This window comes from Lemur catta, chromosome 3 (genome assembly GCF_020740605.2).
Source record: "Lemur catta isolate mLemCat1 chromosome 3, mLemCat1.pri, whole genome shotgun sequence".
Classification (NCBI taxonomy): domain Eukaryota; kingdom Metazoa; phylum Chordata; class Mammalia; order Primates; family Lemuridae; genus Lemur; species Lemur catta.
Window position 1 is genome coordinate 72,817,918 of NC_059130.1, and position 14,936 is coordinate 72,832,853.

Consider the following 14,936-nt stretch of genomic DNA (forward strand, 5'->3'; position numbering starts at 1 on the left):
TACCCATATTCTTAATTGTTTTCAGAATGGTTTTCCATTGCATCCCCTTTCATGCCTCTCTATTTTCTGCTACCCAGACTCAAAACCCAAGATATTTCACTTTTCCCCTTCTGTTTACCACTAACATTCAATTTGCCAGTGAATCCTACTGACTTCTTTTTCTTTGAAATAACTTCTGGAGTTGTCCTTTCTGTTCCCACAGCTACCAGGATTATCCCAATGGTCTTTTTCTGCAACTGCATTAGATTTCATAACACATTAATTTCATCATGTTGAACAGTTGTTAGACATACAAGAATTGCAATACATTGATATGTATGAGCTCGTATTTCTTTTGTGTCCCTCCCCCAACACTATTTCATAAATATTTGGTAAGTAAAATATTTAACCTCTGATATTTGGTGAGAAAACATCACAAGTGATTGGTTTATTTCTGCCATCAGTCCAAAGTACTAGGTGGGGAAGAGCCAAGCACTAAAGTAATGGTTCTGAAATCCAACATGCTTACAATCACAGGTGGATAGAGGTGCTTGTTCAAAATGTGAATTCTTGAGCTCTACCCAAATAGGTCTGGGATGAGGGTCAAAAATCTGCATTTTTATCAAGCACATAGGTGATCTGGAAATTTTGATGTGCGTTTCCAGTACCATATTTGAGAAATAATAAACTTTATTTTTTAGCTCTGTCCAACTCATCTTAACTCCTGTATGATATGAACAGCTGGGACAAAATTTTTGATTCATTTTTGGAAAAATTATCTTAATGAGATCTTTTCTGTTTGACATTTCTAATTCTGTTTTGCTAAATTTCAACAGATTAAGTTTCTGGTATCCATGACTATGCAATTGGCTTACAGTACACTTAACTATCACTTGTTCTCACATGTAATTCATTATTTATAGGCAAGCAAAAACAATGTAGCACAAGGTTGTGATTTCTTAACTCATTAGCTTTTTAAAAAATAGATTATGCCGGTTGTTACTCAAGATAAAATATGCGGTTTCTTACTTTGGGTTGGTCATTTTTGCTCTTTACAAAGATTATGTGGAATATTTCATGCAGTGTAGAATTAATTTTCAACATCTTATACATAAATGTTGCTACTTCTTTTTATAAAACCTAAAAAATAAAACTGTGATGGATACTTCGATGGATAGTTTCCACTAACTACTAATGTTCCTATTAAAGGAATAGGAAAACAGATGTCTATACTCATGGTAAAAGTTAATGTAAACTTTTTAGTCTCTATCATACTGATAGCACCATTACGTCTACATCTGTATGCAATGTGGTTACTTATAGATTCATTGATTAAAAAATCAATTGTCTCATGACTGTGTAAGATTTACTGACTACTCTTTAGTACAATTGCTATTACCATTTTAAGCAATGTTCAGGCTTGAACACAATTGTCTGTTGTTTTTTTAAAATTTGCATCATCATCTCAACCAAATTAATAGAAGTCCTAATATTCTTCTTCAACTTTAAATGAGGCCACATTAGGAACAAAAGGTATAGAAACTCCTAAACAGCCTATAAGAGAGAGAATCCAAGATCTCTGGTATAGAGATTAAGAACATTGCATATGGAATCAGGCTGATGTGTGATCAATCTTCACTCATTTATTTATTAGCTGTGCAATCTTGGCCAAATTATCTAACATTTCTGAACCCATCAGTTTCCTTGCCTGAAAATGAGAACAACAAATTACCTCACTTGAAGAGTTGTTGAGAGAATTATATGAGTTAATATATTCATCAATTCTAAGTTCCACATTTTTTCACATATTAACATCTTTGATATTTGGAATGCATCTTTCAATCAAGAGTAAGTAATAATTTTTAAGAAGTGTCTTTTTCTTGCTTAATGGTACTATAATAATAATGTGTCTTATGATCAATGGCCTTGAATTTGATGAAATAAGGTACTTGTGAAAATGTAGAACTGTGTTTGGCATTTATTAAACTTGATAACTGCTAGCTGTTATTAATATTTATATACCAGACACAGAGGCACACCTATATAATAATTTATTTCTTACTTTTCTACGTGATGAGGTTTTTGAAGGATGGCATCACATCCAATTTACCTTAGTATCAACCTGTTTCTTCTTTCTATATACAAAAGTGATCAGCACAGTGTCTTATACATAGTATATGCTGAGTAAATATTTTTAGAAGTATGCATAATAATTACATGAAATAATTAAATAATAATTAAATGAAAAATGAGGAGAGTGCTAGGTTTCAATGAAGAGCGGTAGTTCACTGGATTGTAAGCTTCAGTTAGGTAGTCTCAGTAGAATCTAAAGATATGAGTCATAATGTCTACAAATTGGCAAGGAAATTAAGATGCCACGGTAATGGCTCTTTCAAGATTTAAGCTTTGAATGAAAATGAGGCATAGAATAATTATAAAATAGCTGTAATTCTTCAATATAGTAAAATAGAGCGAATACAATTAATAGTTAATTAGAGTAAAACTGTTAGTGGTCATGGTTACCCTGCTTTTCATTTGCAAATGATATTTCACATTTCAAAGACAATAAAATTATTTTGAGTCTTAAAATATCTATGTACTAAAGTGCTCTTTTTCTTGAGCTAAAGAAGCAATTTAACTCTGAAAAAATTGGTTTGGGAAGAGTATGCAATATAAATTACTGAGTCCACAGTAAACATTTAAAACTAAAGCACAAATAGGAGTTTTCCATGAGAGTTGATACAAAAGAAAAAGGCTCAAAAGTTGAAAATAAAAATGTGTTTGGGCTAAAAAGTGTATATTCTAAAAGATATTATTTCAGAAAGAAGGAGGGAGCAAGATGCCTGAATAGAAAAGCTCTAGGGATCATCCCTCCACACGAACACCAAATTCAACAACTATCCATGTAAGGAAGCAACTTCAGAAGAACCAAAAATCAGGTGAGCAATCACAGTACCTGGTTTTAACATTATGTCAAGGAAAGAGGCACTGAAGAGGGCAGAAAAGACAGTTTTGTATTGTCTAAGCCACCCTTCCCTGTCTTCCTGCAGTGTCATGCAAGTATGCTGAGTGCAGAGAAAACGTGATCCTTGGGGATGGGAGAGTGAAGTGATTATGGGACTTTGCACAGCACAGGGCAGAATTGCACAGGTGCCCATGGAGAGAGCATTTAGACCAGCTCAGCCAGAAGGAAATCCTCTGCCCTCAAACAGGAGTTCCAGCTAGGACTGGAAAAAATTCATAAGGCAGTCAGGCCACAAAGACTACAGTCCATGAGCAATTCCTATGGCTGTGCTGGCTCATAGTCAGTGGACTTGGGGTACATGTGACCCAGTGAGACACCAGTGGCAGTGGCCAAGCCAATCCCTGTGTCACCCCTCCCCCAACTCCAGGCAGTGCAGCTGAGGGAGAGTCTTCTTCCACTTGGGGAGAGGAAAGGGAAGAGTCCAGAGGACTCTGTTTTGCAACTTGAGTACCAGCTCAGGCACAGTAAAATAAACTACCAAGCAGACTCCCAAAGCCTCTGAGTCCAGGCCTTAGTTCCTGGATGACATTTCTAGACCCATCCTAGACCAGAAGGAAACATGCTACCCTGACGGAACCCAGTCCTAGCCGGATTCACCACGTATGACTAAGGAGACCTTGGGCTTTGAATAAACATCAGAGGTAGCCAGAAAGCAGTCACTACAGGTTTTGAGTGATATTGGCTGGCTTCAGGTGTGACCTGCCACAGTTCCAGCTGTGGTGGCCATAAGGGAGTGGCCACATCACTCCTCCCTCAGCTCTAGCAGTCCACCCCAGAGAGTGAGAGAAGAAAGTGAGAGATCTTGCCTAGTAATCCAGGAAATTCTCCCATATCTCATCCAAGTTCACCAAGGTGGTAAAACCAGGAGTCTGCAAGATTCACAGTATTACTGGGCTTGGGGCACCCCTAGTGTTGGTATGGTTGCAGTGACCAAAGACATAGATTACAACCCTCAATTCCTTTTGAATATCTGAAAAGCCTTCTCAAGAAGGATGGGTCCAAACAAGCCCAGACTGTGAAGATTAAAATAAATACCTAACTCTTCAATTCCCAGGTATTGATGAATATCCACAAGCATCAAGAGCATCCAGGAAAACAGAGCCTCATCAAATGAACTAATTAAGGTCCCAGTGACCAATCTTGGAGTGATGGAGATATTTGATCTTTCAGATAAGAAATTCAAAATATCTGTTCTGAAAAAGCTCAATGAACTTCAAGACAATACAGAAAAGGAATTCAGAAGCCTATTACAGAAATTTAACAAATAGATAGAAATAATAAAAAAAATCAAGCAGACATTCTGGAGCTGAAAAATTCAGTTGACAAATTGAAAAATGTATCACAGTCTCTCAGTAGTGGATTTGATCAAGCAGAAGAAATAATTAGTGAGCTTGAAGAACAGGCTATTTGAAAATGCACAGTCAGAAGAGAAAAAAAAGATAAAAAAGAATGAAGCATGCCTACAAGATCTAGAAAATAAATTCAAAACAGAATATCTAAGAGTTACTGGTCTTAAAGAGGAGACAGAGAGAGAGACTGGGGTAGAAAAGAAATAATAATAGAAAACTTCCCAAACCTAGAGGAAGATATCAGTTTTCAAGTATAAGAAGGTCATAGAACACCAAGCAGATTTAATGCAAACAAGACTACCTTAAAGCATTTCATAATCAAGCTCCCAAAGGACACAGATGAAGAAAAGATCCTAAGGAAAGCAAGAAAAAAGAAAAAAACTAACATATAAAGGACCTCCAATATAGTTTGGCAGCAGACTTCTCAGTGGAAACCTTATAGACCAGGAGATAGTGGCTTATTCAAAGCCACTAGGGCATGACTTATTCAAAGTTCCGAAGGAAAAAAACTTTTGCTCTAGAATATTATATCCTATAAAAATATCCTTCAAACATGAAGGAGAAATAAAGACTTTCCCATACAAACAAAAGCTGAGGGATTTCATCAACACCAGACCTATTCTACAAGAAATGCTAAAAGGAGTTCTTCAATATGTAAAAAAGGACATTAATGAACAATAAGTAATCATCTGAAGGTATAAAACTCACTGGTAACAATAAGCACACAAATAAAGAATATCACACTGTTGGAATTGGGGTATATAAACCACTTACAGCTTGAGTAGAGAGACTAAAAGACATACCTTTCAAAAATAACCACAACTTTTTGAGAGAGAGATAGTATTCTTTTTATCCATATCTTTTTATGGATGGAAACAACAAAAAGTTATAAAGTGGAGGGGATGAAGTTGAAGGGTAGAATTTCTTTTAGATTTATCTTTTCCTTGATTCTTTGTTTGTTTGTTTGAAAGCAGTGTTAAGTTGTCATGTATTTAAAATAATTTATTGTAAAGTATTTATTGCAAGTCTCAGGGTAACCTCAAATCAAAAAACCTGCAATAGGTACACAAAAAATAAAACACAAGAAATTAAAACACACAACCAGACAAAATCACTTTAACAACAGAACACAGGCAGGAAGTAAGAAAGAAAGAGCAGACCACAAAACAACCAGAAATCAAATAACAACATGGCAGTAGTAAGTCCTTACCTACCAAAAATAACAATGAATGTAAATGGACTATACTCTCTAATCAAAAGACATAGAGTGGCTGAATGGATAATAAAAACAAGACTCAACATTATGTTGTCTGCAAAAAACTTACTTCACCTATAAAGACACATATAGACCGATAATAAAGGGATGGAAAAAGATATTTCATGAAAATGGAAACCAAAAAAGAGCAGGCAGGAGTAGCTATATTTCAATCAGATAACTGTAAAGAGATACAAAGAACATCATTATATAATGATAAAGGGTAAATTCAGCAAGAAGATATAACAATTCTAAATACATATGCACCCAATACTGGCACATCCAGATATATAATGCAAATATTATCAGAGCTAAAGAGAGAGAAGATCCCAATAGAACAACTATTGGAGAACTCAACACTCCACTTTCAGCATTGAACAGATCATCCACATAGAAAATCAACAAAAAAACACAGGACTTGATCTGCACTATAGACCAAACAAACCTAATAGATATTTGCAGAACGTTTCACCTAACAACTGCAGAATACACATTCTTTTCCTCAGCTCACGGATCATTCTCAAGGATAGATTATATATTAAGGCACAAAACAAGTCTTAAAAATTTCAAAAAATTTAAATCAGAAAAAGTCTTTTCTCTGACCACAATGGAATACAACTAGAAATCAATAACAAGAGGAACACAGGAAACTATATGAACACATGAAAATTAAGCCATATGCTCCTGAATGATCAGTGGGTCAATGAAGACATGAGGAAGGAAATTTAAAAATTTCTCAAAACAAATGAAAGTGAAAACACAACAGAAGGCTGACTTCTCAAGAACAATAATTAAAGCAGTGATTTATTAGATGGCATCTCTAAAGTACTAAGAATAAATAATCTTACATTTGCAGTTATAACAAAAAGGCCAAAATAACATTTTCAAACAAAGGCAAACTGAATTTACTATTAAGACACTTTTACTAAAGCAGCTGTCAAAAGATACCTTTTAGTAAGAAAAAAATGACCCAGGAGAGAGGTATGAGCAGCAAGAAGGAATATTAATAAAGTAAAAAATATAAAAAAGGAAAATGTGTGGTTAAATATAAACAACATTGACTATATAAAACAATAACAAGATAGATAATTGTTGGATTAAAAATTCAGTATAGAAATAAAATTCTGAACAACCAAAGCACGTATATCAGGAAAAAGACAATCAGATTAAAAACATTTTCAGCTTTTCCCATTGTTTGAGAAGAAAGTAAAGGTACTGATTAACTTTAGATTAAAGTTAAATATGCATGCTAAGTTAAAGAGATATGTTAAAATTTCTAGAATAACAACTAAAAGAATGAAAATAAAGTGTAGAATTTCTTAGTGACCAAAGGCAAAATAAACAGAATGAGATAAAGAGGGATAAAGGGATCTTTAACAAATATAATAGAAGCAAATGAAAGACTCAGAAGTAGCAAGACATAAAAATGAAGAACAGATTTGAATAAATTAATACAAATATATCAATAATTACCATCAATAAATATGATTTAATCTCTACAATTAAAAATAGACTATCAGAATAAATTAATATTAAAAATAATCAAGCTATATTGTGTTTATGAGAGGGGCACCCAAAACTTGATGAAAAATCATGAAACTGTCAAAATTAAAAGAAATGTTATGCAGTAGTATTGATTTAGGGAAAAATGAATTACTAGAGGTAATGACCATATGTTCATAAGTCAGTTCACTACAACTGCTGAACAACTCTAAACTTGTATACATTTAGTATTGTAGCATTAATATATTTAAAGAAACATTTGACAGATTTTCAAGGAGATATTAAACTGCTACCATAGCAGGATAGTTTAACAGATATTTTTCAATAATTGACTAAAAAAGCAGACAAAAATAAAAGCCATAGAACTGATGACCACATTTAATGAGCTTAGTATAGTGGACACATATAGAACACTGAACTCAACTATTATAATGTTTTTAAAAGTACATATGAAAAATTTGCAATTGATCATGTACTAGACATAAAGGAAATCTCAACAAATTTCAAAGAATTAATAATAAAAGACCACATTCTTAGTCAATAATGCAATTAAGTTATACATTTTTAACAAAAAGATAATTTTAAAAGCTTTTATATTTTGATGTATATTTACAAACTACAATTTAATAACTCATGTTCCAGAGATGAGATCATAATGGAAGTTACAAAACACAAGTATTATAATAAAAGATTATGTAATGAAAATGCCAGGATATAGCTAGAATAATTGGTGGTAAATTTGTAGCCTTAAATGCTTACATTAGAAAAGACAAAGAGCTGAAAATAAATGAGTTAAGCATACAGCTTAAGGAGACAGAAAAAGGCAAAAGAATAAACTCAAATAATATAGAAGGAAGATAATAATAAAGAGCCCATCACAACAATGTATGAAGTAGCAAGGACATAGGGTCTGAAGCAAGCATCAAACTTTGAGCTCCTCAATGAGAGGAGTGGGTCATTGTATTTATCTTAATATTTTTGTCTTTTTAAATTCTTATTGTGAAATATATATATGTATGTATATATAAATGACAGTGTATATAATATGTATGTTCTTTTAAAATTATGATAATAAAACAAAAAGACCCATATTTTTCAATCCAGTTGAAGAAATCTCTTCTATGCTCCTCTTAATCATATCCCTTTGTCTTCTACCCACCTCCACTGAGAGGCAATCAATTTCTTGAATTTTATTCTACTCATTCTCTTGCTTTTCTCTATACTTTTATCATAGGTTTAGTAATGCTAAAATTATATATTGTTTGGATTTGTCTGTCTTTATATGGATAGAATAATACTGTATGCTTCCATCTGCAGTTTTTCATTTTTAATTCAGTATTGTTATTAACATAGCCCATGTTAATGCATACAATGTATTCATTCACTTTTACTACTTTATGCTTCTATGTTCTATAACACAACTTTCTTATACATTCTAGTGTTTATAACTTTTGACTTGTTTCCAGAGTTTTTCTAACATGAACAATGCTGCTAAGAATATCCTTATATACATCTGCTAGTGCATATACACCAAAGTTTCTCTGAGTAGGTAATATATATTCAGATTTACAAAGTAATAGAAATTGTTTTCCAAAATTGCTCCAACAATTTAAGTTCCCATCAAGGATAAGAATACTTATTTTTCCATACCATTTTCAGACTATTTATTTTTTTCAATCTATGCTGTGAAAAATGCTAACACATTCTGCCTAATTACTAATAAGTTGACCATATTTTCTTGTTTTATTGATTTGAAAGTGTTTATCACATATTCTGGACAATAGTTCTTTAACAGTTCTCCCAATATATGGCTAGTCTTTTGATTTCTTTATGGTGTCTTTTGATAAAAAGAGTTTTACAGTAGTCAAATTTATCTTGCAGTTTTAACTTGTGCAGATACTGTCTTATTTTTATTTCTTGTAAAAGTTTTAATATTTTGATTTGACCCATCTGGAATTTATTTTTTTGAATGATGTGAAGGCTTCATTTTTTCCTCTTACAGATAATCAACTGTTCCAGTACCATTTAAAAAAGTCCATTATTTCTCCACTGGTTTATAAGGCAAGTTTGTTGTATATCTGATTTCCACATAAGTATGGGTCAGTTTCTGGACTTTCTATTTCTAGCCCACTTGTCTGTTTATTTTTCCTCTCATTCTAGCTGGATCACCAGAATTCTATGACTGTGATTTGTGCTTGTGCCAGAGAAGAATGGGAAAGGAATATGAAAGGATGCCCAGAGAAGGAAGAAACAGTTCAACTAGGTTTTGAGAGAGGGGTAGTTTTCTGAGCCGAAGGTGGGATGTGGAGGTACAGGTATATGGGGAACATCAGGGAAGTCCAGGAAGCTGTACATGGAGAAAAGGCTCAGAAGCATATTGGGAATGGCAAAAAAATTGCAAGTGGCTATATTGGAAACTGTGTGGAGGGGGATAGAAAATGAGAGTTTTAGCCAGAATGTGAAAAGTTGTAAGAGTCTGAGCTTTATCCTCTAGGAAGTGTTTGAATGGTCATTTTTAAGAATTTTTCAGTCAGTACTACAGATGTTATCTCCAGAAAAATGTTTGTGAGAACTCACATTTGCACATGTGTACTCATGCACATACACAAATACACACATTTGCATTCAATTTCAGGGAAACTGCAAAGCACCTGAAGCCAAGGCATGGGTCTGTGGACCAGGTTAATGACCTTGGTGATAGCAAGTCATGAGATGTCACTTCTTAAACAGCAAATGTGATTTGTTCATAATTTTTCAATGGTCTTCTGCTTTCTACAGGACAGCATCTAAATTCGTTAATGTGGCTTTCTAGGACCTTCATCTCTCCAGTTTCTCATCTTACCATTCCTCTTGTTCCCTGTCCCTTCCCCATACCTCGCCCTCTGCTGTCCTGCATTATCATCTCTCCAGCCACATTCAGCAGCTGCGTTTCTGCCTGGCCTTTGCAAATCTCAGGTCTCCAGCTGGAACTCTTTTCCACCCTACCCTATCCCACCTCCCCTCTAACCTCTTCTTCAGGCTAAGATCTTCCCACCTTCCAGGTCATAGATTAACACCTGTTTACATGCTTCACCTGTGTGCTTTTGTAAACATTCTTTACTTATCTTTGTTGAAGCGTGGATGTCTGTGTTTTGTGATTACTGGACTATAAGCTTATCTAGTTCCTGCAGCATGGAAAGTGTGTAACACAATGCCTGGCACATTGGATCTTCTCAATAAATAGTTGTTCTTTCATGCAAGACAACAAAATAATAGAAAGGTGGCCACCATTTCTTGAGTGCCTATTATACAGGTGCAAGGCACTAAACTATACTGTAAAATTTATCATCTTTACTTACTTATAACACTGTTGCAAGGAAGTTATTATTGTCCCTATTTTGTAGATGAAAAAACTCAGGAGGTAACTTTTACAAGGTTATACAGCTAGCAAATGCCAGAGGCAGCATTCAAAATCATCTGGGTACAAAGCCATTTCTGCAATAACACGCTACCTCCTCTGAGCTATCAGATCTGTTCTTTGGAAAGATAACAGTGACAATTGACAGCAGTTGGTGGCTGCCAGGGAGGGGAGAATGAATGAGACAGGGAGCCACCATAATGGTCCCAAGGTCCCAGGAGGATTAAGAAAGAAAACTCAGATTCAATGACAGCAAGGACCTAAATTAGTGCTATATAAAAGCAAACTATTATAACTTCAATTAGCATTTTATTATCATCTTTATATTCAGGCTTGGAAAATTAAGAACACTATAAAAATGGCATAAATGTGAATGACTACATCTCAAAACATAGTTCCAAAAAAAAAAATAAGAAAATAAACTGTCTAGTTTTCCACCTCAAATAATAAAGCATTAGTTGTTTGTGAATTTTCCAAAGATAAGCTCTTTTCCTGAAAAGTTTTATATAAAGTCATAAATATTCAATGAGAGGGTTATTGATGCCATATGTTGGCACATGTGGATTTCACCAGGGAAAGTGACTGATTGTCTAATGAGTTGGCATCTCTAAATGGCTGATTTCTTAGAAGTTCTTCCTTTGAATCCCTTTAAAAATGTTCAGCCTATACTGTTTCCAAGTTCATTTGAAAGCTGTTTCAAAGAAATAATTATATTGTATATTGTGCAAATTATGATACAATGTTTTAAAATTCTTAGTTAATACAAGTGTTAATAATTATCTTTAGTTAGGAAAGAGCCAACTCTTAAAAATAACAGAGTAAAAATGGTTTTATATACACATGGTGAAATTGTAAGCTTCTAATTATGACATTCAGTTCCTTCCTCGTTCCTTCGCTTTCTTTCTTCTTTTCTTCCTTCCTCTCTCCATCCCTCTTTCTCTCCTTTTCCCCACATTTTTCCTTTCTTCTTTCCATTCCATTTCCCTTTTTCCTAGACTGCTTGGGTTCTATGAGCACCTCTTGAACATCTATCTAGTGACAGTCACAGTGTCACGCACAGTGCCAGAACTCAAAGATGAATAACAAAGAATCTCCTTCCTCAAGTATACAACAAATTAGTGGTTATAAATACCAGGAAAAAAATTAAAATGTAATGTAATAAATGCTACAGCAGAGAGAGGGCTTGGAAAGTACATTTTATTCCAAAATAAACAGCCCTAGACTTTGCCCTTAACCTAGAGAATTTGAATATGTGGATTTGCGAGACTTTCAAACTATTTGACATTACTCCCTCATGCTAACATCCACCCCTTAGATAGTCATAAGCAGGGAAGGGACTTACTCAGATGTTGTTTTCAAGAAGAAACTGGCACCTGTGACCAAAAGCAGGCAGGTGGGAGATTAGAAAATATAACAATAAAAAATAATGATAGTCTTAGCTAAGCGTTGTTAGTAGGGACAAGAAGGGAGACACATTTAAAAGGAGAAATTATTTAGACTTGGTACCAGTTGTGTGTGGGCAGTCAAAGAGAAGGTTTAGTAGTCAAGCAAGACTTCAGGGGCTCTAGTAGTAGCAGTGGTATAGAGTTGATGTGGAAGGTATAGGGCTAGACAAGTGCTGGTAGCATCAAATAAGATTGGAGCTTTAGGAAAAGGGAACAATAATCTTTTCTAGTGCATTTTAGCAGTACTGAATGTGCTGCAGGGAAGAGCCTTTTATTTCCTGAAGAAAGATGATAACTACAATAAATACCCAGGCATTTTATCCTAGAAAACAATAAATATCACTGCTGTTGTTTTTAAAATACAGATCTTTTCAAGAGCAATTTGTACAAAAGCATTGTTGAATCATTTTTCCCTTTGGAACAGCAAGTTTATTTTAACATTTGTCATTGTCTCGGAAGGGAATATATCTATTTTATGGGAATAACAGCTGTTGGTTTGAATGTGGAAGGCATAGCACATTGTCATAACTAAACAATAATTTGCATTTAAAAATTTAAAAAGAAAATATTCTTTAACTTACATATCCTTGATTACTTTATGTGATGGTAGCAAGCTAACACCCAGAAAGAAATAAGACAAAATGAAAGCTGAATTTAAAAGCACAGCTTTAAATGTTGTTAGTTTTGATCCTGCTTCACTGTTTCTAGGCATTTGGGGTGAATTCCTGATCTTTCTATTAAGCTAAAGAGAAGGGATGCATGTGTGTGAGCTTTTGTGCACACAGATGTGCCTTGTGGCTTTCCTTTCCTTGCTTTTTCAGTAATTGCCGGTTGTAAAATTTTTGATTAATTGACATTTAAGAAAATGCTGGTTTTGTCTATAGAGAGAAATCAATGTGATGTGTGAACAATTGGGCTGAATGGCATTTATCTAGACTTTCATACTAGTACAAGCTGATTGTGTGTGTGTATATACATATATATACACACCCATATATATATATATATATATATATATATGTATATAACATTTTTGCCTTTCTATGTCCTGATTAGTTGTGGGTAACAAAGGCCCAACTTTGCTGACTCACCTTGCCCCAGAGAGAAGATGGTTTATGATATAACTGGAGTCTTTTCTCCACTGGTGGTAATAGTGGATAGATTATAAACTTTGGAATCAGATCGCCCTGGATTTGAATTCTGACTCCACCCTTAACAAACCGTGTTGTTGAGCAAGTTCCATTTTCTCCAAGGCTCAATTTCTAATTTACAAACCTAATTACATTATGCTCTAGTCTTGTCTTGAGCAATGTGCTTCTGCCAGGCAGACTACCCTGACTGCTAAGAAAAGTAGGATTAGTTGTTTCTCTATTATGTTTTCACATAATCTTGTGTGTATATTTCTATAGCCCACTATTACAAAATAATATTATAATTATTTATACAACAAATATTTAGTGAGAATGTAGCTTTGGATAACACACTGTTCTAGTTCCTGGTGAAATAAAGATCAAATGGACGTAGTCCCATATTATGGAGGCAGACACACAGCAGTATCTTTCTTCTTCTCCCTTATTTCCTTGGAATAGAGTGGGCACTCAGTAAATATGTATTGAATGAATAATCACCACAGGTTCAGTAAGTACAATTGTGAAACTGTACACATGGTAACATGGAGGCACAGTGGAGAGTTAAACAACTGTGCCAGTTAGTGAATAATGAAGGCTGTGGGAAGAAGTGACAGCTAAGTTGAATCTCAAAGTAGCATGCCAGACAGAGGAAATGGCGTGAACCTAGAGGGAAGAAAATGTTTTGTGTTTCAGAAATACTTCCTCAGAGCAGAAGCAGCAAGAAATCGCAGAGGTAGACTATAAATGGAGGCTCCTATCAGCATTCCACGCTAAGTTGCATGGCTTTTCCCTGAAGTTAGAGAAGAGACAGGTTGCTGCCTTAACATATATTGTGTTCTGGTCATATTTATATTTGGAACATATCGCTGTTGGCTGTGTGAAGAATAAAATGGATCTATCAATAAGGAGACTGTTCCATTAGTCTGCGAAGAGATGATAAAGGCCTGACACAGGCTCTGGTCATAGGGTAGAGAGGTGAAATTAGATTTAAGAAATATTTAGGTAGCAAAATTGATAAGATTAAGCCATTGATTTGCTGTGGAAGCTAAGTAGAAAGAGTAATGGATGACAGTCTTGGTAATGAGACTGAATGGATACTGAGACAGAGAATACAAGACAAGTGACAGGATTCAAGGGAGAAATTAGACTTGAGTGTGAATACTCAAGTAAGTTTGCAAAGCATGTACAAGTTTAAAGATCGAGAGATAGGGCTGAGCTGGCCCAATAGATTTGTGAGTCTTCAGTGCGGTAGCCGAGAACATGAGAATGGATGAGGACGATAACCTAGAGAGAATGGGAAGATGAAGAAGCTCTCTCCTTTTTTCCTGACACTGGCATTGCAAAAGTCCCAAGTGATGCTTTATTGCCTGTCTAATGGATTATCCAGTTCTTGCCTTCTTTGGCCTCTCTATTCCATTTGACAATGTCATCCTTCCCTCCTTAGAAGGCTTTACCTGCCCTGTTTCCATGACTTTGTTCTTCTAGAGAGTTCCTCCTCCTGTCTGTTGGTGTCTTCTATGCCCTGACCCTGTTGGCCTTGGCCCTGCCCCATGTCTCTGAGAGTTAGGATTTCTCTGCAGACTGGTGGCAGTGCTTCATCGGTGACAACAAAAGCAGCTATCATTAATGGTAATGAGTAACACAATTCATCTGGTGAAAGTATATTACAAGCTTTTATCAATCAACCATTAATTAATTAGAACAATGAAAAAGAACCTTTATTCCTATTAAAGGCCAACTGACACACAGAAAAGACTCCATTGAGGGCCGCAGGAATGAAATTCAGTGTAAATAACCTTTATTGCCCTCTCAAAAAAGGGAAACAAATCTTTAATTCATCCACTTGAAATTTA

The 14,936-nt window shown here is 34.8% G+C and overlaps 1 protein-coding gene across 3 annotated transcripts in view; it reads right to left on the reverse strand.

The window, feature by feature from the left end:
• The window catches only part of LRRC7 (leucine rich repeat containing 7), a 496,095-nt gene that overhangs the window by 284,755 nt on the left and 196,404 nt on the right, over nt 1-14,936 (reverse strand). The gene's annotated exons all lie outside the window — the stretch shown is intronic.